This window comes from Myotis yumanensis, unplaced genomic scaffold, assembly GCF_028538775.1.
Source record: "Myotis yumanensis isolate MYYU_CA2020_CCGP unplaced genomic scaffold, mMyoYum1.0.hap1 SCAF_31, whole genome shotgun sequence".
Taxonomy (NCBI): Eukaryota; Metazoa; Chordata; class Mammalia; order Chiroptera; family Vespertilionidae; genus Myotis; species Myotis yumanensis.
The window spans coordinates 731,888-753,477 of NW_027223782.1; the positions used below are offsets into that span (position 1 = coordinate 731,888).

The following is a 21,590-nucleotide window of genomic DNA, read 5'->3' on the forward strand; positions in this document are numbered from 1 at the left end:
TGGCCACTTTGGAATATTGTCTCTGGCTCGCCTGAGCGGCCGCGGTGGCGGCACAGTCACTTCAGGAAGGAAAGGAGAAGATCGGCTTGGTTCCAGGCACCGAATTGTGCCAGAGGCGGGCGGGTGGAGGGGAGGGGAGGGGGGCGGGGGACGGACGGACGGGAGTCATTCGCTGAGCGGGTCCCCAACGTATTTCTAAGACAGTGAGAGACTCTGGTAAGGGCATGCGGTAGGAGGAGAGCAGCTGGAGTTCTGTTTGTTGGCTGGGGGCTTGCAGGGGATGGGGAGGGCCTATGGGGAGGGCCTGGGGTCCGTTTCCTCCTTTGTTGATATCATTTCCTTTCTTACTTTCTTTCTTTCTTTCTCTTTTTTAAAACAAAGGTGAAGAACTCTTCGGGTGGAGGTATTTCTGCAAGAAAGTCTGGCAGGACAGGACATAGGGGCATGTGGGCCAGGCCAGTCCATTGACCAGAAAACACAAAGGATCTGTAGTGGCTCTGACTAGCGCCCTTCCTTTAAGAAACAGGAAGACAGGGGAGTTTCTCTCGGGGTCCCTCCCTCTCCCCTTCCCCTCCACCCCCCCCCCCCCCCACCACCACCACACACACACTCACACTCACACTCACACACTCACACTCACACTCACACACAGTGGCACCCGAGTAGCAAGAGGTTTCCAGAATGAACTGAATTCCAGGGCCTAGCCAGGCAGCCACCCCGCAGCAAGGAAAAGACCATATAAAAACGGCCGCCAGGTGGCGCGCGAACACCAGCAAGAACTTCAGTGGGTAGACTCCAGGGCCGTGGGCCAGGCCAGCGGGGCCCAAGAGGAAGCCCCGCTGCCCGCTGTGTGTGTGTTTGGGGGGAAGAGGGGGGCAGGGGGCAAGGGTGGCCGATCTCCTCCCTGTGCCCACCTCTCCAGTGGGACCGTGTCGGCCCGGGCCCCTGGCGGGCGGCGGGGCAGCGGGGTGGGGCTCCACCACCTGGGGTTTGCCCAGGAAGGCCCCGTGCATGCGCGTGCGCACACTCACGGCCTGGCAGCGGAAGGGGGACTGGAAAAGTTTTTTGTGGGGTGGGGCCTGACAGAGGACCAAGAGGACATAACCAGAACACTTTTTGGGGCCCGGGACCTTTAAAACTTCAATGGGTGGGGGGGTGGGGGGGTGAGGGGCCGGGTGTCACGACTCTGAAGACCTAAACGCAGCGAGTACTCACGGGGCAACAACGGAAGAATCATTTTCTCTGTTTCCTTTCAGTTATTATTTTTTTTTTCGGAATTGAATTTATTGGGGGACGCATCGGTGAATAAAATGAAATGAAATGCAATAAGATAAAATGAAAGGCCTGGCCTTGCAAACTCAGACACCTCAAGTGACACCCAGGATGTTCTGAATTAAAAAAAAAAAACTTGTTAAAGTAGAAAGCAGTGTATAGTGAGTGGGCAGTCAGGCCCTGTTGTGCCCAGATTACAAGATTCCCAAGAAACCACATCAGGGAGCCAATTCGATGTAAAAGCATAAGAATCTGTATTCAAGCTAGCTTGAGCTCTCCATCCACCAGACCCACTGACACATCGGCTAGCCAAGTGGCCAAGAGAGACCGAACCCCTCACAGAGACCGGTCATATAGGGGGGGGTTGGAGTAAGGGAGGAGAAAGGACTGTGCTTTGATTGGCCAGGCACAAGTCGATGTCCCGTTCCTGGGTGTGGCTAGCAGAGTCTTAGACTTCCGTGAAGAAGCTCCTTGCCCAACACGTGGCCAAGGTAAGATGGAGGACGTAGCCCTTACCCTGGGGGAAGGTGGAGGGCGTAGCCTTCGCCCTTTCATTCCCCCCTTTGTCTTGGAACTTCCGGCTCAGTCATGAGACGGACTGCACTTCCATTCCACCGTTGCTAGAGGCCCGTACTGGGCATATCTTAACTGGTGGAAGGGGAAGAAATCATTTTAGCTTTAACAACTTTTATTGAAATAGGATTTTTCTTCTTAAAATTCCTCCATGGCTATCAAAAAGCCAAATCAAGATTAATTTATCTACTGTCCTGATGTTTGCATAAACACAACAAGAATGGTGACTGACTACCTTTGCTGGAATCTCATGGTTGAATCTTAATGTGCCCCGTAGGGCCAGGAAGCCACGCCATCCAGCTGCCATCAGGCCCGCCTGCAGTATCTGCTGAGTTAGGTGAATCCCTCACCTGCAGCAACTCCACCTGAGCCCATGCTCCAGGCTTTAAGGCCCATCTCAGTAGCCCTCCTACCCGTTGCAGTCCAGAGTGTGTGGGGGTTCCGCAGGAACGTAGAGGCATCCCTACTGCTCCCCTTCTACTCTTACCAACCGCCAGTGATGGTAGGGCATGGGCCTGACCCTCCAGCGCCAGCCATCTTCAGGGCTTCCAAGCAGGATACCAGGCTTTCTTCGTGGCATTTTTACTGGCTTCAAGTCTTTAGAGCTTAGACAGGGCTCTTTAAAATATGATACTCCAGTCAAAGTTTTCCGTTAATAAAACCACTATTAGGAACCGGTCTTATTGAATCTATGCAAAGAAACGTATTGCCATGTTAGCATTGCCAAATTTCGGAGGAATTACATAAGAAGAAAGACATACTGATCTACTCTAAGATTTTCTGACTTTCCTTGCCAATTCCTTTTAATTGTTGGCATTACACTTTCTTTCTATGCATAACCATGCCTCAGACCTTCTACTTTTTTCAGACTACCCCTGACATGGGCATGGTCACAAAGGCCTGCAAGCAGTACACAGGCTGCCAACTGTTAGCTGTCTCTCAACAGAGACCAAAACCTGATGGGCACTGTTCCCTGCCCAGGTGGGCACCTGCCCTCTTGGCAGCTAGGCACCCTTTACTTTTTGGGGTTCACCCCACATAGTACCCTTCCAGGACAACCAACATACATTCAAACCTGCAAGAGAATTAAAGGTCAATATAACACATCAATACAATGAAGCATAATATAGGCATCATGGCCGCTTTAGGCAGCCACATCTTCTGCTACTAAACATGTGATACTAAAGTCTATTCTTGACCTTCCTATGAATTGTCCTTGTCTTTTTGGAGCCATGTCCATGAAGACGCAGGCATTATCTAAGTCTATTCAATGTTACCAGCATCAGGCAGGTCGAGCACGCCGTAGCTTGAGCAGGTTGCATTGTTCTCGATCGATGACGAAGTTTTTCCAGATCTCGGATGGGTCTGCTGACCAGACGTGGATGTGATGGACCCAGGTCGCGACGCCGTCTATCTTGAGAGCGGTGGGGGTCGCCAGCACCTCGGAGTTGGGTGTAGGGACCTTTCCATCGAGGCTCCAGGTGGTGCCTTTTGATAGTAGACCCAATCTCCTGGTCTGCGCTGATGAGGAGTTGGGGTTGGGCCAGTCTCCTGGGTGGGGCTGAGGCGCAGCCAAATGTCCTCGTGCGCCCTCTGGAGCCCTCTCAAGAAAAGAGACAATTCTTGCAGCAAGAAAGTCAGGAATGATAGGGGGTGGGGCCTGCCAAACATGATAGGAGAGCCACCCATTCCCCGCCTGTCTTTACAGATTCCAAGGCCCATTGTCTTTACCTTGAGGAACTGTGAGCTCTATCCTCAAATGTACAAATACCTTTTAAGTTTACTCCAGAATTCCAAAATCCCAACCCAGCACAGAATATCACATAGCAAATCCCAGCAAACAAACAGATAGAGATGTTTACTAGTTAGGCAGGCCGATTCCACCTCTGGCAGAGAGCAAGCGCCCTTGGAGAAAGATCCCAGCGGCCGCTCAGGGTGCTTTGCTATCGGTCAGAGCACTCAGCCTTAAGAAGTCAAGCGTCTGCCTTTCTTTTTTTTTTTTTCTCAGACTTTCATATGTATATGAACAATTATATCCAAGTAGATATACAAATATTAAATATTTATATTTACATTCTTTCAGTGAACAAGTCCTTGACCTATGTCTTACCCAGATAGAAACGGCATTTATCACAAATAAATAAACAAACAAATTCAAAACCAAAACCCAAGAAAACCAAGGCCAGAAGTACCCTCTGACGTTTCAGGGGTACCAAGGGAGGAGAAGTTAGGCCACGTCCAGTCCTTCTCACAATCCACCAGTGACCAGTCCCAGCTCATTGGTCTATCATTTATTCATACCAAAGTCATGCCTTCCAGTTAGAACTCTTGGCCTTAATTTCTAGGTGTCATGTAAATAATGAACATTTCTCAGATTAGTAATATATTCAAAATTTTTAAGAGACATAGAAATTTCACTAGTTATATATATTTAAGCAATAAGGACAGATCAATTTACAGAAACCAGTTTCTACCTGAAATAATTGTACTTTAGAAATTGGATTACTGCTATCAGTTTCTTTTAAAGACTTGGCTATAACCTTTAATTGTCTTTAGTTTAAGGAAAGCAGGGTTTTCTAGATTTAAGAGATTAGTTTAAAAATAAATCCGCGAAGCAAGCACGCTTGCAGCCCCATAAAACTCGGCCAACGTGGCGGCTGCTAAGTCACGCAGCTCAGCATTGTGGCTGTCTAAACTGTTCTCTGATAGAAAAGGTGATTTAAATCCCTAAAAGATATCAATGAGTACAAAAACAAGTTATACTAGTAGAAAGCTGATTTCAAAGGAGCCACCCCTTGGCCGCTTGACCTTTTCTGGGAAGGTTGGTCAGCAAAAGGTGTAGCCATTGAAATGCAAATTAACATTTCTAAAGATGACTGCTGGTGGAACCGGACCACCTGCATGCTAGGGGAAGGGCGTGTCTACCCTGCCCTCTACCAAAAAAGGGTGTAGCTTCAGACTTCCCAACAGTGAGAGAAAAAAAGACCTTAAACTTTTAGCTGGCAAGTTAAACATTCAGTCTCATGAGGCAAATTAGAGTAAACTGCTTGCTTCTTTTTTTTTTTACTTCCAATGGGCTCTGGAAAACCACATTTGAGCCCTGCAAACAATAAGGACAGATCAATTTACAGAAACCAGTAAAAGGCCTTCCTGGTCTTTTCAGATGTAAATTGACCACATTCTTTAGGACCATCTTTTTAAGGTCAAAACAGTCTCGGGTTTTTATTCTGTACACAGCAAAAAGGTTCAGCTCAAAACTAAGCCCACTCGTTTTTAAACTGGCCCTTCCCCTTTACACGTGCACAGAAATCCCGGATGCATTTTAAAACTTTTATATTCCTAGCTGGGGCGATCTCCATGGGAAGAGGCCAGCTCGCATCCAGAGCTGCCGCCGCCCCCGGCCTCTCGGGTGTCCGGCCCTCAGGCTCCGCGGGGGACCTTCCCCCGACCCGATGCCGACTGGGGCCTCGCTGCTCCCGCCTCGCGTGAGCGACGCGCCGGCCCCGCCCCCCCGCGCTCCATCTGGCTCCACTCACTCGCCACAAGCCCGGGGCCAACGCCGGCCAATGCAGGCCGCCGCCGCCGCCAGGCTCCGCGAACGAGCTTGTCCGCGCCCGGCCCGAGCCCCCAGAGCCGCCCCCCGAAGGCGCGCCGCCACCCATGGCGCCGAGCGCAGGCCCAAGCTGCGGGGCTCGGGCTGCCTGGGCTGCCGCCGCCTCTCCCGTCTCATCCCCGGGGCAAGACCCCGCGCAGGACTCGGCCTCGGCGCGAGCCACAACCCCGGCAGGACCGGGGCAGGGAAGGGGACCCCATCGCTGCGACGGGCCCCGCGACCCCAACCCTTTCGACCGTTGGCCGCGTGCAGCGCGAGGAAGCTCCCGAATGGGAAAAACAGTGGCCTCGGGGTCTCTCCCAGCACCCACCACCGACCGGGCCGGAGGCCGAGCCCCCAGGGCTGCTGCCGCAGCCGAGCCGCCTTCAGCCTCCGCATCCAGGCTCATCTTTCCTTTCCTGCGGCCCTAGGCACAGTGATCCCCTGCCTTTAAACTCACATACTTTCACCAGACATTCATTCAGAGTTTAAACAATCCATCCAATTCCTAACAACTTCCCAATTTCTGAGGGAGCTCTAAAGCCTCCCGCAATCTCCTTGAACTGATCAATCACAATACCCAAAGGAGCAGTCTGAGTCCGTCCCGTCCCATAACATCCGTCCACTAAGTCCACAGAAAACAAAAACACAGACAGACAAACAGGGCCCCAAAGAACAGCCTTCCACTTCCATGGAAGAGACAGACGATGGCTTACGCCAAACCGGCAGGAACTGCCCACCTCGTCTCAGATTGGGGTTTCTACAGACATCCCGACTTTTCGGAAGCAAAATTACACCCCTACAGATACAGATGGAGGATCGAGGCGTCCCTCGACTCCTCCCGCCCTTTGACCCCCATGTGCATCCACGGTCAATGTGGGCGAATACAGATTTCAGAAGTGAGCTCACACAGAACAGATAAAGCACACAGATCAGACAAACATAATACACAGACACTTACCGCGGCCATGCAGATTCTACGAATTGGGGGAGTCCCTACATGGTCTTGGGAACCCCGGGCGAGCCCCCAAATGTTGTGCCCAGATTACAAGATTCCCAAGAAACCACATCAGGGAGCCAATTCGATGTAAAAGCATAAGAATCTGTATTCAAGCTAGCTTGAGCTCTCCATCCACCAGACCCACTGACACATCGGCTAGCCAAGTGGCCAAGAGAGACCGAACCCCTCACAGAGACCGGTTATATAGGGGGCGGTTGGAGTAAGGGAGGAGAAAGGACTGTGCTTTGATTGGCCAGGCACAAGTCGATGTCCCGTTCCTGGGTGTGGCTAGCAGAGTCTTAGACTTCCGTGAAGAAGCTCCTTGCCCAACACGTGGCCAAGGTAAGATGGAGGACGTAGCCCTTACCCTGGGGGAAGGTGGAGGGCGTAGCCTTCGCCCTTTCAGCCCTAGGCTGAAAGAGATCACCTTTGAACTTCCTGGCATCTGAGCCTATTGTCTTTCTAAGCCTCTAGGTCCTAGAGTCTAGGATCACATGTCTTTGGAGTAGTGAATGTCCCGGTAACTAGTCACTATCCTTTTTCCCAGTGCCCTCAGGGCACAGCCCAGGGTCCCAGGGTAGAGACCACAAATTCCCTCATTGCTACTGTTGTATATTTTTTTAAAAAGCTAGGGACGAATGAATAAACAAGTGGAAAAACAATTCTCTCTCTCTCTCTCTCTCTCTCTCTCTCTCCCCTCTCCCTGCCCCCTCCCTCTCCCTTTCACTCTCTGTTTAAATAACAAAACAAAAAAACGGCCCTAGCCAGTTTGGCTCAGTGGATAGAGCATCAGCCTGTGGACTGTGAAGCGTCCTGGATTCGGTTCCAGTTAAGGGCACATGCCTGGGTTGCGGGCTAGATCCCCAGTGTGGGGTGTGCAGGAGGAAGCTTTCTGGTGATTCTCTCTCTCTCTCATCGTGGATGTTCTAGTGCTCTCTCCATCTCCCTTCCTCTCTGAAATCAATAAAGATATATTTTTTAAAAAAACAACCACAAATGTATTATTTCACCTTTACGTAGTAAAAAGTGTCCTTGTACGATGTTTTGTATTTCCTGTTATTTAAACAGTGAACTTAAAAGGGGGGGGGAGATGGGGAGGAGGATAAAAGGGAAGGGTTGACCTTAGCCGTTTCAAAATGGTGGTTGCCAAGTCACTGGAGCTAAAATGGCGACTGCCTAAACTCCTTTTTTATTGATTTCAGAGAGGAAGGGAGAGGGAGAGAGAGCTAGAAACATCCACCATGATGAGAGAGAATAATGGCTCGGCTGTCTCTTGCATGCCCCCTTCTGGGGATCGAGCCCACAACCTGGACCCTTCGGTCCGCCGCCGGGAAGCAGATTCTCAACATATTGGGATAACACTCCGTAGAATGGAGGGTGTGTGTGTGTGTGTGCACGCATGTGTGTTTTAACCTTGTTGTATACATGACAAGCAAAAGAGGAGATGTAAGTGGGTTACATGAACTCCGTTGATGATAGATGAGGGAGGCGAGAGAAAGTAAACTGGGGTGGGGAGGGGAGGGAAACCTCAGGGGTTGGATAAAAATTAAAGTAAAATGACAGACACATACTTCTTCATACTTCTCTTACTTAGGTTGGCGTAGGATAGTTAATGGCCAGCAATGTACTCAATAACAATGAGGGGATTTAAAAAGGAAAATTACACCCTAGCTGGTTTGGCTCAGCGGAGATAGAGTGTCGGCCTGCATACTAAAGGGTCCCAGGTTCAATTCGGGCCAAAGGCACCTGCCCAGGTTGTGGGCTGGATCCCCAGAGCCCCCACACCCCTCAGTAGGGGGTGTGCAGGAGGCAGTTGATCCATGATTCTCTGTCATCATTGATCTCTATCTCTCTCTCTCTCTCTCTCAGCCTGTGGACCACGAAGACTCCGGGTTTGATTCTGGTCAAGGGCACATGCCTGGGTTGCGGGCTAGATCCCCAGTGTGGGGTGTGCAGGAGGCAGTTGACCACTGATCCTCTCTCATCGTGGATGTACTATCGCTCTCTCCCTCTCCCTTCCTCTCCAAAATCAATAATGATATATTTTAAAACACACACACACACACACACACACACCAACTGACAGAAAGATATTAGCTTGGGGGCATGTGCACCCAACTTGTGACTTCACAGCCCAGGGGGGGCTGATTGGTCGAGCAGCTGATTTGCCTCCTCCCACCACGCTCTGGCGCTATAAAAGAAAGCAGGGTCCTGGGTGCGGAGCTTCTCAGCCCTAGGCTTGTTGTCTTGGTCACCGTCGCCGACCTCCTTCTCCAAGGGAGCTTTCAGGGGAGACGTCTCGCCAAGACGCGGTCCCGGGACATAGAAGCCACTGAAGCACCTGGCTAGAACCTGGCTAGGCTGCTGATCAACTGACCGCTGTCTGTGTGTCATTTCTTCTTCGCCGACTCTGGCCTTCTCGCGGGGCCCGGGTCACTCCAAACCACGGAGAGAGCCCCCGGGAGGTGCGGCCACACTACGGACCCCGGACCCCACTGGGTCACTCAGACTTGTAACGTGTGGCCTCACCGCCGCGGACTGCACCACCTGCTGGCCCTGAGCTTGAGCGAGGGGGACCCGGACCGGGTGACGCGGTGCCCGTTGGCGGAGCCCCGGGCCGCCCTCCTGCACATGAAGTGAGTCCGTGGTCGGGGACTGGATTGCGGTTCTCACGCCCCTGCTGTGGGGAGGGGGTGTTCAACCCAAGGCCTTCGGTCCTTTGGTGACTCGCGAGTGTTCTGTGTATGCCCATATTCTGCTCTTCAGTTCATAAGTATACGTATACTGAGCGTGTCCACGTCTCCTCGCCCAACCCGAGGAGTCCTTTGGCACCATGTCCTGTGTGCATTATAAATTCGCTTCCACACTCAACTATGCCATCGTCACCTTTGCTGGGCGGCACATCTCCCTCCGCGACCTAAAGACGCAGATTATGGGGAGAGAGAAGCTGAAAGCTGCCAAGTGCGACCTGCAGATCAGCAAGCGCAGACCGAGGAAGAATACACTGACGATAATGCTCTGATTCCTAAGAATACGTCTGTCATTGTTAGAAGAATTCCTATTGGAGGTGTGAAATCTACAAGCCAGACGGACGTTATACGTCGAACTGAACCAGTGATGGGAACTTCAAAAGTCACTGACGACTCTTCTGCACCTATGTCTCTGGCCCAGCTTACAAAGGCTGCCAATCTGGCTGAAGCCAATGCTTCTGAAGAAGATAAAATTAAAGCCATGATGTGGCAGTCTGGCCGTGCATACGACCCCATCAATTACATGAAGAAGCCTCTAGGTCCACCACCTCCATCTTACACCTGTTTCTGCTGTGGTAGACCTGGCCATTATATTAAGAATTGCCCAACAAATGGGGTCAAAAACGTCGAATCTCGTCCTAGGATTAAAAAGAGCACGGGAATCCCCAGAAGTTTCATGATGGAAGTGACAGATCCTACCATGAAAGGTGCAAAGCTCACCAGCACCGGGACATACGCAATACCGACTATAGAGGCAGAGGCATATGCAATTGGGAAGAAAGAAAAGCCACCTTTCTTCCCAGAGGAGCCCTCTTCGTCTTCTGTAAAGGACGACCCTATCCCAGACGAGTTGCTCTGTCCCATCTGCAAAGACATCGTGACTGATGCCGCTATCATTCCCTGCTGTGCGAACAGCTACTGTGATGAGTGTATAAGAACAGCGCTCTTGGAATCAGAGGACCATACATGCCCAACGTGTCATCAACATGATGTCTCTCCCGATGCTTTAGTTGCCAATAAAGCCTTGCGACAGGCTGTTAATAACTTCAAAAATGGAACTGGTGGTTATACAAGAGGACTACGGAAACCCTTACCCCCACCACCGCCACCGACACCGCCTCGGAGACCACTCCTTCAGCGGAATCTACAGCCTCTGATGAGATCTCCAATATCAAGACAGCAAGATCCTCCGATGATTCCAGTGGCGTCGTCATCAGGCCACCCGGCTCCCTCTATACCTTAGTTCAATTCTAATCAGACTTCCTTAGCCCCTGCTGCTCCTGGAAATCCACCTACCCCAGTGCCTGTACCCGATGTAACTGCAACGGTCTCCAAATCATTCCACTCGGAAAAATCAGATGGGCCTTTCCGGGATTCCGATCGTAAAATATTGCCGGCCGCAGCCCTCGCCTTCGAACATTCAAAGGGAACCTCTTCAATAGCAATGACTGCCCTTGTGGAGGAGAAAGGTTACCAGGTGCCTGTGCTCGGAAACTCATCTTTGCTTGGACAGTCACCACCTGCTGGATATAGCGTCCCTCCCCCTGGGTTCCCTGCAGCGCCAGCCAATTTATCCACACCTTGGGGATCATCAGGAGGGCAGACTGTCACTTCCATCATGAATACCATCCCAACAACACAAGCACCACTTCTGTCCAGGGAAGAATTCTACAGAGAGCAGCGATGGCTACAAGAAGAGTCTCGATATCCCTACAGTGGTTCCGCATACTCCAGAAGTCCTTCTGCCAACTTATCGACACCTTGGGGATCATCAGGAGTGCAGACTGCTCACTCAAATACCATCCCAACAGCACAAGCACCACTTCTGTCCAGGGAAGAATTCTATAGAGAGCAGCGACGGCTACAAGAAGAGTCTTAGTCTAAATATCCCTATAGTGGTTCCTCATACTCCAGAAGTCCTTCTGCTTACGCTAAATCAAGATGTGGTTCAGGGCGCTCACGTTCTCATTCTTGGTCACTTAGCCACTCACACTCATTCCTATTCGCGATCACTGCCATGCCCCAGAAGAGGCAGAGGCAAGAGTCGAAATTACCGCCCAAGGTCTAGGTCTAGATCTCATGGATATCGTCGTCGATCTAGGTCAAGGTCACCACTATATAGGTGACATCCTTCTCGATCAAGGTCCCCTCAAGCATTTAGGGGACAGTCTCCAAATAAATGCACTGTACCAGAAGGGGAAACAGAACATGAATATTTTAAGAGATACAGAGACGTCCCACCACCCTATGACAGAAAAGCTTATGATGGGAGGAGTGTTGACTTTAGAGACCCATTTGTAAGAGAGCATTACCGAGAATGGGAGAGGAAATACAGGGAGTGGTACGAAAATCGCTACAAAGGTTATGCTGCTGGAGCACAGCCTCAACCATCAGCAAATGGAGAGAACTTTTCTCCAGAGAGCTTTCTACCGCTTCATATCAGGAATTCTCCCCTTACAAGGGGCCGCAGAGAAGATGATTAGGGTGGGAGAAGTCGTAGAAGTAGAAGCATAGGTGGTAGCAACCATCCAGAAAAGCTTTCAACAAGAGACAGCCACGATCGGAAGGACAGTACAAAGTCAAAAGAGAAGGAGAGGGACAGTGCTGCAGGAGATGGTCCAGGATGTAAACATAAGGAACTTCGAAGGCGGAAGAAAGTGAAGGCTTTCTAAGCCCAGAGTTGTTGGAACCTTCTAGAAAATCAAGAGAACCTACAAGTCCAGTGATGAGATAAATGCACTGTACCAGAAGGGGAAACAGAATGTGAATATTTTAAGAGATACAGAGACTTTCCACCACCCTATGACAGAAAAGCTTATGATGGGAGGAGTGTGGACTTCAGAGACCCATTTGTAAAAGAGCATAACGCCTGTTGGGGTTTAAACTCAGCAAGTGCAGGGGTTCCCAAAGGTGTGCATGGAGTCAGTGAAGAAGAAATGACACGGAGACAGCCTTCAGTTTATCAACAGCCTAGCCAGGTTCTAGCCAAGTGCTTCAGCGACCTCTAAACCCAGGACAGGTTCTTTGCGAGATCTCTCCCCTGAAAGCCCCCTTGGAGAACGAAGAAGACGATGACGACTACGATGATGACGAAGCTCCAAGGGCTGAGAAGCTCTGCAAATGAAGGCCCTGGGCCTCTCACCTTGCTCCCTTTTATAGCCCCAGAGCGTGGTGGGAGGAGCCATTGACCCACCAATCAGCCGGCCCCAGGACTGAAGCATCGTCACCCCTTGGGGGTCAAGTTTAGGGTGGGGGCGCTCATGCCCCAGGCTAGGCTCCCGCACGGAACGCCCTTCAGGTGGCATTCACCAAAAGCATCTCAAGGAAAGGTTCTCCTGAACGTGGCTGCAATGCCTGGTGTGCTTCACCATCACCTCTTGTGCAGGCTTCTCGGACCCAGGACCCTTGAAGAGTGTTGGGGGTGTGGGTATTTTATTTTATGTTATTTTATTATTTCTTTGCTCATTTCTCTTCATTCATTGCAATTGATTCTATTTCTCAGCAATGAATGGTTACAAACATCGGTACCATTTGTATTTTTTTATCAGTAGAATTTCTGGATTTTTAAGGACTATTTCAGTGCTTATCGTTGCCTGTCATATATCTGTCTGTCCTTTCCATCCGTGGCAAACAAAAACATACAAACTATTGAAGTATGAAACCAAAATGTTCATGTCTTTTAAATGCCTGTGTATACTCACATGAGGGCCAAATTGTCTATGTCCAAGTAGGTAAACAGTCTATCAACACCATTTTAACGTATTATAGCTTGTGTCACAGAGAAATAACTTTAGAATGTGTTCAGTGTGTAAATTGTTCACATTTAGCAAATATATTCTACGTATGGACATATTCACTTATATTAAAGAAAAAAATAACATAATTTAAACATCTTGATTTAAGAATTGGATCTCATGGTTCTGTTAAATTCCAACATCGTAATTGCCAAATGCATTATCAAAAGAGTTTTAAAATTTTTTTCTTTCTTTTTCAATTTTTTTATAAAGCTGCTTCCAAAAATTTCAGGATTTTTGGACAAAAGAAAATACAATGTAGTCTTGTTTATAAATTCTGATGCTTAGACTCTATGGGTAACACGCGCGTGCGCACGCATACACACACACACACACTGCAATAGAGAGACTCCTATAGAAAAGCTTCTGTTTTCTTCAGTAGTTCCAAACGGTGTTATGTAATCTGTCACTGGAAACAGTGGTTCCACCACAGGATTGGCAGTAGATTCTGTTTAAAATTTGGCTCAATAACATCCGTCAAAGGCTTTCAAACATGGTTTCTGGCAGCACGCATGGAGTCCGTGGTGTGAACGGGTACTGCCATTGGGTACAGGGCCTGTATGAAAAATCGTTTGCTCTGTGTGTGGGTTGCATGTGTGTGCGCACACTTTAAGAAGGTAATGGGATGAAATCGTTTATTCAGAACATAAACACAATTTCCTTATCACATCCCAACTGTGTAAATAATAGAAATCAAATATTTAGAATTTAAATGGATTCCGAATTTCTCTGAGAGGCAATTTTTTTTCCTTTTATCATTCTTTACAGAGGCCAGAGCTTCAGTTATACCTCTTGTGGACAGAGGCAAAGATTTCAGTCGGAGAGAGAAGGAGAGCGAATAGACCTGCTGCTGGCGGGGCTGGAGAAGGTGAAAGGCTCCTTGTCCTTCTCTTTGCTCACATGCTTGTGCTTGTGCTTGTGCTTATGTCTGTGCTACTTCTTCTTGTGCTCGTTGTGGTGGTGGTGATGGTGGACACTGTCTTTGGAGGATGTCAGTTCCTTAGAAAATACCGAGAGTGGGGCTGTTGCAACCGGATGCATACTCATCTCCAAAGGTGACTGCTCTTTACCTGATCCCTTCCATGCAAGTTCCATCCCCCACTGGGGCTTTGTGACAGGTGTGCAATCACCCCCTGGTGAATGCTGGAGCATTAAAGCCCGAGAGCTAGCTGGCTGACATTTAGAAAGCCCTGGAGTAGACGGCCTTTCAAGCATGTTCAAATGCTGAGAAATGAACGCCTGGCTGCCATGAACAGTATCCATATCAATCTCCTCTTCGTCTTGAGAACTTGAAAATCTAATTTTCAGTTTAACTTTACTGCTATCCTCATTCTTCTCCAGTATTTGACCAGGTTCTAGTGGGGACCCCAGTTTTGTATCAGACTTCCTCTTCACTCCCTGCTGATGAGCTGATATATTACATGATGCTTCCTTGGCAAGATGATCAACTTCAGGGTTCTGAAATCCAGCTAGCTGTGCGTGGCCACTTGGATTCATTGCAGTTTCTTGGTTGCCTGTGATGACCTCTGGAATTATGGTTGGATTCAAGGGAGCTTTTTTCTCTTTTAGATTAAGAGCCAACACAAGCTCTGGCAAGGGTAAGCAGGAAGGTCTACTGAGGCCAAAAAGTGTGAAGTACAAGTCCACAGCGCCACCCCGTAGCCTCCAGTCATGTGAAGTACCCGAATTCATAAGTTTCCAAAGTTGATCCACCAGGGCTTCATTGCATAAGGGAGACTCCATGTTCTTAGTAAATGGTGGGTTCTTAGTCAGCATGTGTAAAATCCTATGTCTTACATAGGGTAGAGGGTCATTCTGAATCATATTAAGGAGGCACTGCAGTTCTTCATAACTCCTGTCCACTTTAGTATAATCAACAACTGCTTCCAGAGCTGCTATCCTAATGACCACAAAGTGGCCATATTCTGCATAGGATTTAAAAAGAGTTGGATCGCTCGGAACATGACCATTCTTCTGAAGCACTCGTTTGGCTCTCAAACAACTCACAGTGATCTTGTGTCTATAACTTGGAAGAAGTTTTTCCATATTCAAAAACCTGGGAGCTGAAACCTAAATGAGGCAGTACTCATGGATCCGATCGTCTCATCTTTTCTCTTTCTCTCTCTCTCTCTCTCTCTCTCTCTCTCTCTCTCTCTCTCTTTCTCTCGTTGAAATTATTAGGGAGGCACCGGTTCATAAACCATACAGGTTTTAAAATAAAATAAAAAATGAATAAATCAGATATGAATAAATAGGAATCTTTGTATGGAACTAAACAAAAAAAACAACAACAAAAACATTCAGGTTATTCAAGTGGACAACTCAAGAAAATATCATCTGAATACATACATACATACATACATACCACATCCAGTTTTCAAGTGGGAAGCGTCATCAGAATGCTAGGGCAAAAATATCTATTTTTTAAAAGGCTACCGAAGAATGAATATACAACTGGAACAACAACTCTCTCTTTCTCTCTCTCTCTCTCTCTCTGTCTCCATCTCTGTCTCTATCTCTCCCTCCTTCCCTTCCACACCCTCTTTAATAAACAAAATAAACAAACAAACAAAACTAGCCCTAGCTAGTTTGGCTCCGTGGATAGTGCATCAGCATGCGGACTGAAGGATCCCAGGTTTGATTCCGGTCAAGGGCACATGCCTGGTTTGTGGGCTTGATCCCCAGTACGGGGTGATGGGGTGTGCAAGAGGCAGCCGATCAATCCAAGATTCTCTCTCATCACTGATGTTTCTCTCTCTCTCTCTCTCTCTCTCTCTCTCTCTCTCTCTCCCACTCCCTCCCTGCCTCCCTCTGCCTCCCTTCCTCTCTGAAATCAATGAAAATATATTTTTTAAAAGATCAGGAATCAGTGTAGAACGGTGTGTGAAAACACTTGGCATTCACTTCTAAATGGCAGGAAACAGAGTGATAGTGTTTGAAAACACTTGGGAATCACTGCTATATAAAGCAGCACACTGTAGAACAGTATTTGACACCACTTGGAATTCACGTCTAAATGGCTGGAAACTATCTAAAATTGGTTTAAGTGCATCAAAATCACTGATCTAGATCAGGAAGCAGTGTAGGACAGTGTTGGGCAACACTTGGGAATCACTTCTAAAGTGCAGGACACTGTACAACAGTTTTGGAAACCACTTGAAATTCACTTCCAAATGGCAGGAAATGGTGCAAAAGTGTTTGAAAACACTTGGAAGTCACTGGTAACGTTCTAAGATGCCAGAGAGGAAAATGTCACCGAAGCCAAAATCTTACCTCCACCTTCTTAGGGTTTGTGGAGGAGGCAGCCCTGAAAAATTCACCTGACACACAGGGGAGAGAGAGAGAGAGAGAGAGAGAGAGAGAGAGAGAGAGAGAGAGAGATATGAGGGCACCGTTTTCTTTTTTGTTTTCCTAAAGTGTCTGCTGTGACACAGGGAGAGCTCCTAAGGAGACCGTGGAAGAGCCGGAGAGGTGGCAAAACATCCATGCTTTCTCATACTGGGTGGAAAGGAGAGGGGCGATTGTGGGCAAGCCAATAAGTAGGTGGGGAGGAGAAAGGAGAGATGAGGGAGGCCCGTTCCTACAGATTCCTCTGCCTCTCAGCTGGCTTCCTGCCTGAAGTGCAAAAACGAGTCCCCGTGTGCGCTCATCGTCTCTCCCCCCACCCCCAACCCCTCGATCTTTATGTCCAGTTGGAGTCTTTTTTGCCATCTGGCCACTTTGGAATATTGTCTCTGGCTCGCCTGAGCAGCTGCAGTGGCAGCATAGTCACTTAAGGAAGGAAAGGAGAAGATCGGGTTGGTTCCAGGCACCGAATTGTGCCAGAGGTGGGGGGGGGGGTGGGGGGACAGGAGTCAGTCGCTGAGCGGCCCCCAACGTATTTCTAAGACAGTGAGAGACTCTGGTAAGGGCATGCGGTAGGAGGAGAGCAGCTGGAGTTCTGTTTGTTGGCTGGGGGCTTGCAGGGGATGGGGAGGGCCTGGGGTCTGTTTGCTCCTTTGTTGATGTCATTTTCTTTCTTACTTTCTTTTTTTAAACAAAGGTGAAGAACTCTTCGGGTGGAGGTATTTCTGCAAGAAAGCGTGGCAGGACAGGACATGGGGGTATGCGGGCCAGGCCAGTCCATTGACCAGAAAACGCAAAGGATCTGTAGTGGCTCTGACTAGCGCCCTTCCTTTAAGAAACAGGAAGACAGGGGAGTTTCTCCCGGGATTCCTCCCTCTCCCCTTCCCCTCCACCCCCCCCCCCCTCACACACACACACACACTCACACTCACACACAGTGGCACCCCAGTAGCAAAAGGTTTCCAGAATGAACTGAATTCCAGGGCCCAGCCAGACAGCCACCCAGCAGAAAGGGAAAGACCATATAAAAACGGCTGCCAGGTGGCGCGCAAACACCAGCGAGAACGTCAGTGGGGCAGCTCCGGGGCCATGGGCCAGGCCTAGCCCAGGGCAGGAGCCCCACTGCCTGCTGTGTGTGTGTTTGGGGGGAGGAGGGGGGCAGGGGGCAAGGGTGACCGATCTCCTCCCCGCACCCACCTCTCCAGTGGGACCCGTGGCGGGTGGTGGGGCGGGGGAGGGGGGGCGTCCCCCACCTAGGGTTTGCCCAGGAAGGCCCCGTGCACGCACACACATAGCCTGGCAGCGGAGCGGGGACTGGAAAAGTTTTTTTGGGGGTGGGGCCTAACAGATGACCCAGAGGACGTACCCAGAACACTTGTTGCGGGCCCGGGACCCTTAAAACCTCAACCCGGGGAGGGGAGGGGAGGGGGCCGGGACGGGGTAGGGAGGGGACCTCTGAAGACCTAAAGGCGGCCAGTATTCACGGGGCAACAACGGAGGAATCATTTTCTCTGTTTCCTTTCAGTTATTATTTTTTTCGGAATTGAATTTATTGGGGGACACATCGGTGAATTAAATGAAATGGAATGCAATAGGATAAAATGAAAGGTGTAAATACATAAAAAGCTTTGCATTGTGGATGAAAAGGGGACACATGCTAACCTGACCCACTCGGGGGAGACCTGGCCTTGCAAACTCAGACACCTCAAGTGACCACCCAGGATGTTCTGAATTAAAAAAAAAAAACTTTTTAAAGTGGAAAGCAGTGTATAGTGAGTGGCAGTCATGCCCTAGGCCCGGTATCTCCCCTGAGAGAGATCACCTTTGAACTTACTGGCATCTGAGCCTATTGTCTTTCTATGCCTCTAGGTCCTAGAGTCTAGAATCACATGTCTTTGGAGTAGTGAATGCCCTGGTAACTAGTCACTTTCCTTTTTCCCGTGCCCTCAGGGCACAGCCCAGGGTCCCAGGGTAGAGACCACAAATTCCCTCATTGCTACTGCTGTATATTTTTTTAAAAGCTAGGGACAAATGAATACACAAGTGGAAAAACAATTCTCTCTCTCTCTCTCTCTCTCTCTCTCTCTCTCTCCCTGCCCCCTCCCTCTCCCTTTCACTCTCTCTTTAAACAACAACAAAACATCCCTAGCCGGTTTGGCTCAGTGGATAGAGCATCAGCCTGTGGACCGCGAAGTGTCCCGGGTTCGATTCCAGTCAAGGGCACATGCCTGGGTTGCTGGCTCGATCCCCAGTGTGGGGTGTGCAGGAGGAAGCTGACCGGTGATTCTCTCTCTCTCTCATTGTTGATGTTCTAGTGCTCTCTCCATCTCCCTTCCTCTCTGAAATCAATAAAGATATATTTTTTAAAAAAACAACCACAAATGTATTATTTCACCTTTACGTAGTAAAAAGTGTCCTTGTACGATGTTTTCTATTTCCTGTTATTTAAACAGTGAACTTAAAAGGGGGGATGGGAGAGATGGGGAGGAGGATAAAAGGGAGGGGTTGACCTTAGCCGTTTCAAAATGGTGGTTGCCAAGTCACTGGAGCTAAAATGGCGACTGCCTAAACTCCTTTTTTATTGATTTCAGAGAGGAAGGGAGAGGGAGAGAGAGCTAGAAACATCCACGATGAGAGAGAATCATGGATCGGCTGTCTCTTGCATGCCCCCTACTGGGAATCGAGCCCACAACCCGGACCCCTCTGTCCGCCGCCAGGAAGCAGATTCTCAACATATTGGGATAACGCTCCGTAGAATGGAGGGTGTGTGTGTGTGTGAGTGTGTGTTTTAACCTTGTTGTATACATGACAAGCAAAAAAGGAGATGTAAGTGGGTTACATGAACTCCGTTGGTGATAGATGAGGGAGGCGAGAGAAAGCAAAGCGGGAGGGGGGGGAGGGAAACTTCTGGGATTGGATAAAAATTAAAGTAAAATGATAGACACATACTTCTTCATACTTCTCTTACTTAGGTTGGAGTAGGATAGTTAATGGCCAGCAATGTACTCAATAAAAATGAGGGGATTTAAAAAGGAAAATTACACCCTGGCTGGTTTGGCTCAGTGGAGATAGAGTGTCGTCCTGTGTACAAAAGGGTCCCAGATTCGATTCGGGCCAAGGAGACATGCCCGGGTTTCGGGCTGGATCCCCAGAGCCCCTCCACCCCCCAGTAGGGGGTGTTCAGGAGACAGTTGATCCATGATTCTCTGTCATCATTGATCTCTCTCTCTTCCTCTTTGAAATCAATAAAAGCACACACACACACACACACACACACACACAGCTCTGACCAGTTTGGCTCAGTGGATAGAGCGTCAGCCTGTGGACTCAAGGGTCCCGGGTTTGATTCCAGTCAAGGGCATGTACCTTGGTTGCAGGCACATCCCCAGTGGGGGGTATGCAGAAGGCAGCTGATCGATGTTTCTCTCTCATCAATGTTTCTAACTCTCTATCCCTCTCCCTTCCTGTCTATAAAAAATCAATAAAATATATTTTTTTAAAAAATTTTAAAAAAAGAAAGATTGATCTTTGTCAGGGAAATCTGTAACCAACAGTGAAATGACCAGCTAGTGAAAGAAACGTGAGCTTGCCGGACAAGGATTTCGGTGTGGATTTTTGTCTTTATTCGATGATCTTACACAAACGACTGAAACATTGAAGAAAGAACCCGCCATCCTTACACCCACATCTAAGTGTTGCTCTTTACATTCCTTCGTTCAGCCTATATCCTCATAAGCTTTTTAGCAAGAATATGTGGCACACTTCCGTTTCATGGTCAAGACAGGATCAGAGGCCATGGATCCTGACAACAGATCGGTCTGTTTCATTCCGTCTTTTTCCGTGGTTACATCTACTGCCGTGTCTCGATTTATAAGCGAAACCTAGACAACCGACAAAAAAGTGTTTTGTAGTTGGTCGAAGAACACAGAAAACATCGCTGTCATTTTCGGTGAAGAAAGTCAATTTTGTACAGTCTATGTCAACATAAATAAAATGTGAATTTGTTCAATGGAAAAACAAAACAGCGAAATTAAAACGGGGGTGGGAGGGGGAGGTGGGGTGGAGAGGATAAGAGGGAGGGCTTGACCTTTGCTGTTTCAAAATGGCGGCTGCCAAGACCCTGGAGCCAAAAGGGAGGCTGCCTAAACTCCCTTCTTTGACAGAAAGGATGACTCCTTTATTCCCACACAACTGTGGACGACGAAAGGGGCCACATGCTAACCCCATGAGAACAGGGGAAGCCCTGCCTAGCAGTCTTGCAAACCGAGAGGCCTAAAGCCACTGCAGGGATGGTCTGAAGGGAGACTTTTCCTAAGAGCAGTAGTGGTGGGTAGTCCCGTCCTACCTAGGCCGGAGTCTTCCCAGACCAGGTCAGTGTTTACCTTAACTGAACCTATGGTCCTTTTGCGTCTAAGACATAACATACCTATGCTATAAAATGTCAGAGGAACTTGTAACATCCCGCCGTCCCCACTCTGCGACCTCCCCCCACCCCCTCCACACAAGCAAATGCGCCTGGGGGCTCTGCAGGACAGACCATAAATTCCTTCATTGCTATTGTTATCACGTGTATTATTGCCTGTTAACTATCTATCCTGCACCCACCTAAGAAAAAGAAGTAGGTGTGGCTCTGCCCAGTTTGGCTCAGTGGGTGGAGCCGACGTCAGCCTGCAGCAAACCTTAAGGTCCCGGGTTCGATTTCGGGTCCCGGGCACATGCCCGCCCGTCCAGCCGGGTCACAGGCTCAAGCGAGCCCCACTAGGGGGCGTGCAGGAGGCTGCCCATCCAAGATTCTCTCTCATTGATGAGGTTTCTCTCTCCCTCCCTCTCCCTTTCTCTCTGTAAAAAATCAATAAAATATTTTTTTTAAAAAAATTAAAAAGAAGTGTGCATCTATCATTTTACTTTTTATTCAATCCCAGAGGTCCCCCGCCCCATTTTGGTACCTCCATCACTCCCTCCCTCCTTCATCTATCACCAGTGGATTTCCTGTAACCCACTTATGTCTCCTCCCTGGATTGGATTGTTACGTATAAAACAAAGTGACGCCCCGGCCGGTTTTGGCCAGTGGGTAGAGCATCGGCCTGGAGACCGAATGGTCCCGGGTTTGATTTCAGTCAAGGGTGCAGGCCCGGTTGTGGGCTCGATCCCCAGTAGCGAGTGTGCAGGAAGCAGCAGATGGGTGATCCTCTCTCATCCTGGACGTTTCTCCCTTCCTCTCAGTAATCAATAAAAATGTGTTAAATAATAATTTAGAAAAAGGA

General features: G+C 49.0%; 1 pseudogene; it reads left to right on the forward strand.

Annotated features, from left to right (window-relative positions):
• The first annotated feature begins 9,270 nt into the window (after positions 1-9,270).
• LOC139000812 (E3 ubiquitin-protein ligase RBBP6 pseudogene) lies at positions 9,271-11,921 on the forward strand (annotated as a pseudogene).
• Positions 11,922-21,590: the final 9,669 nt, after the last annotated feature.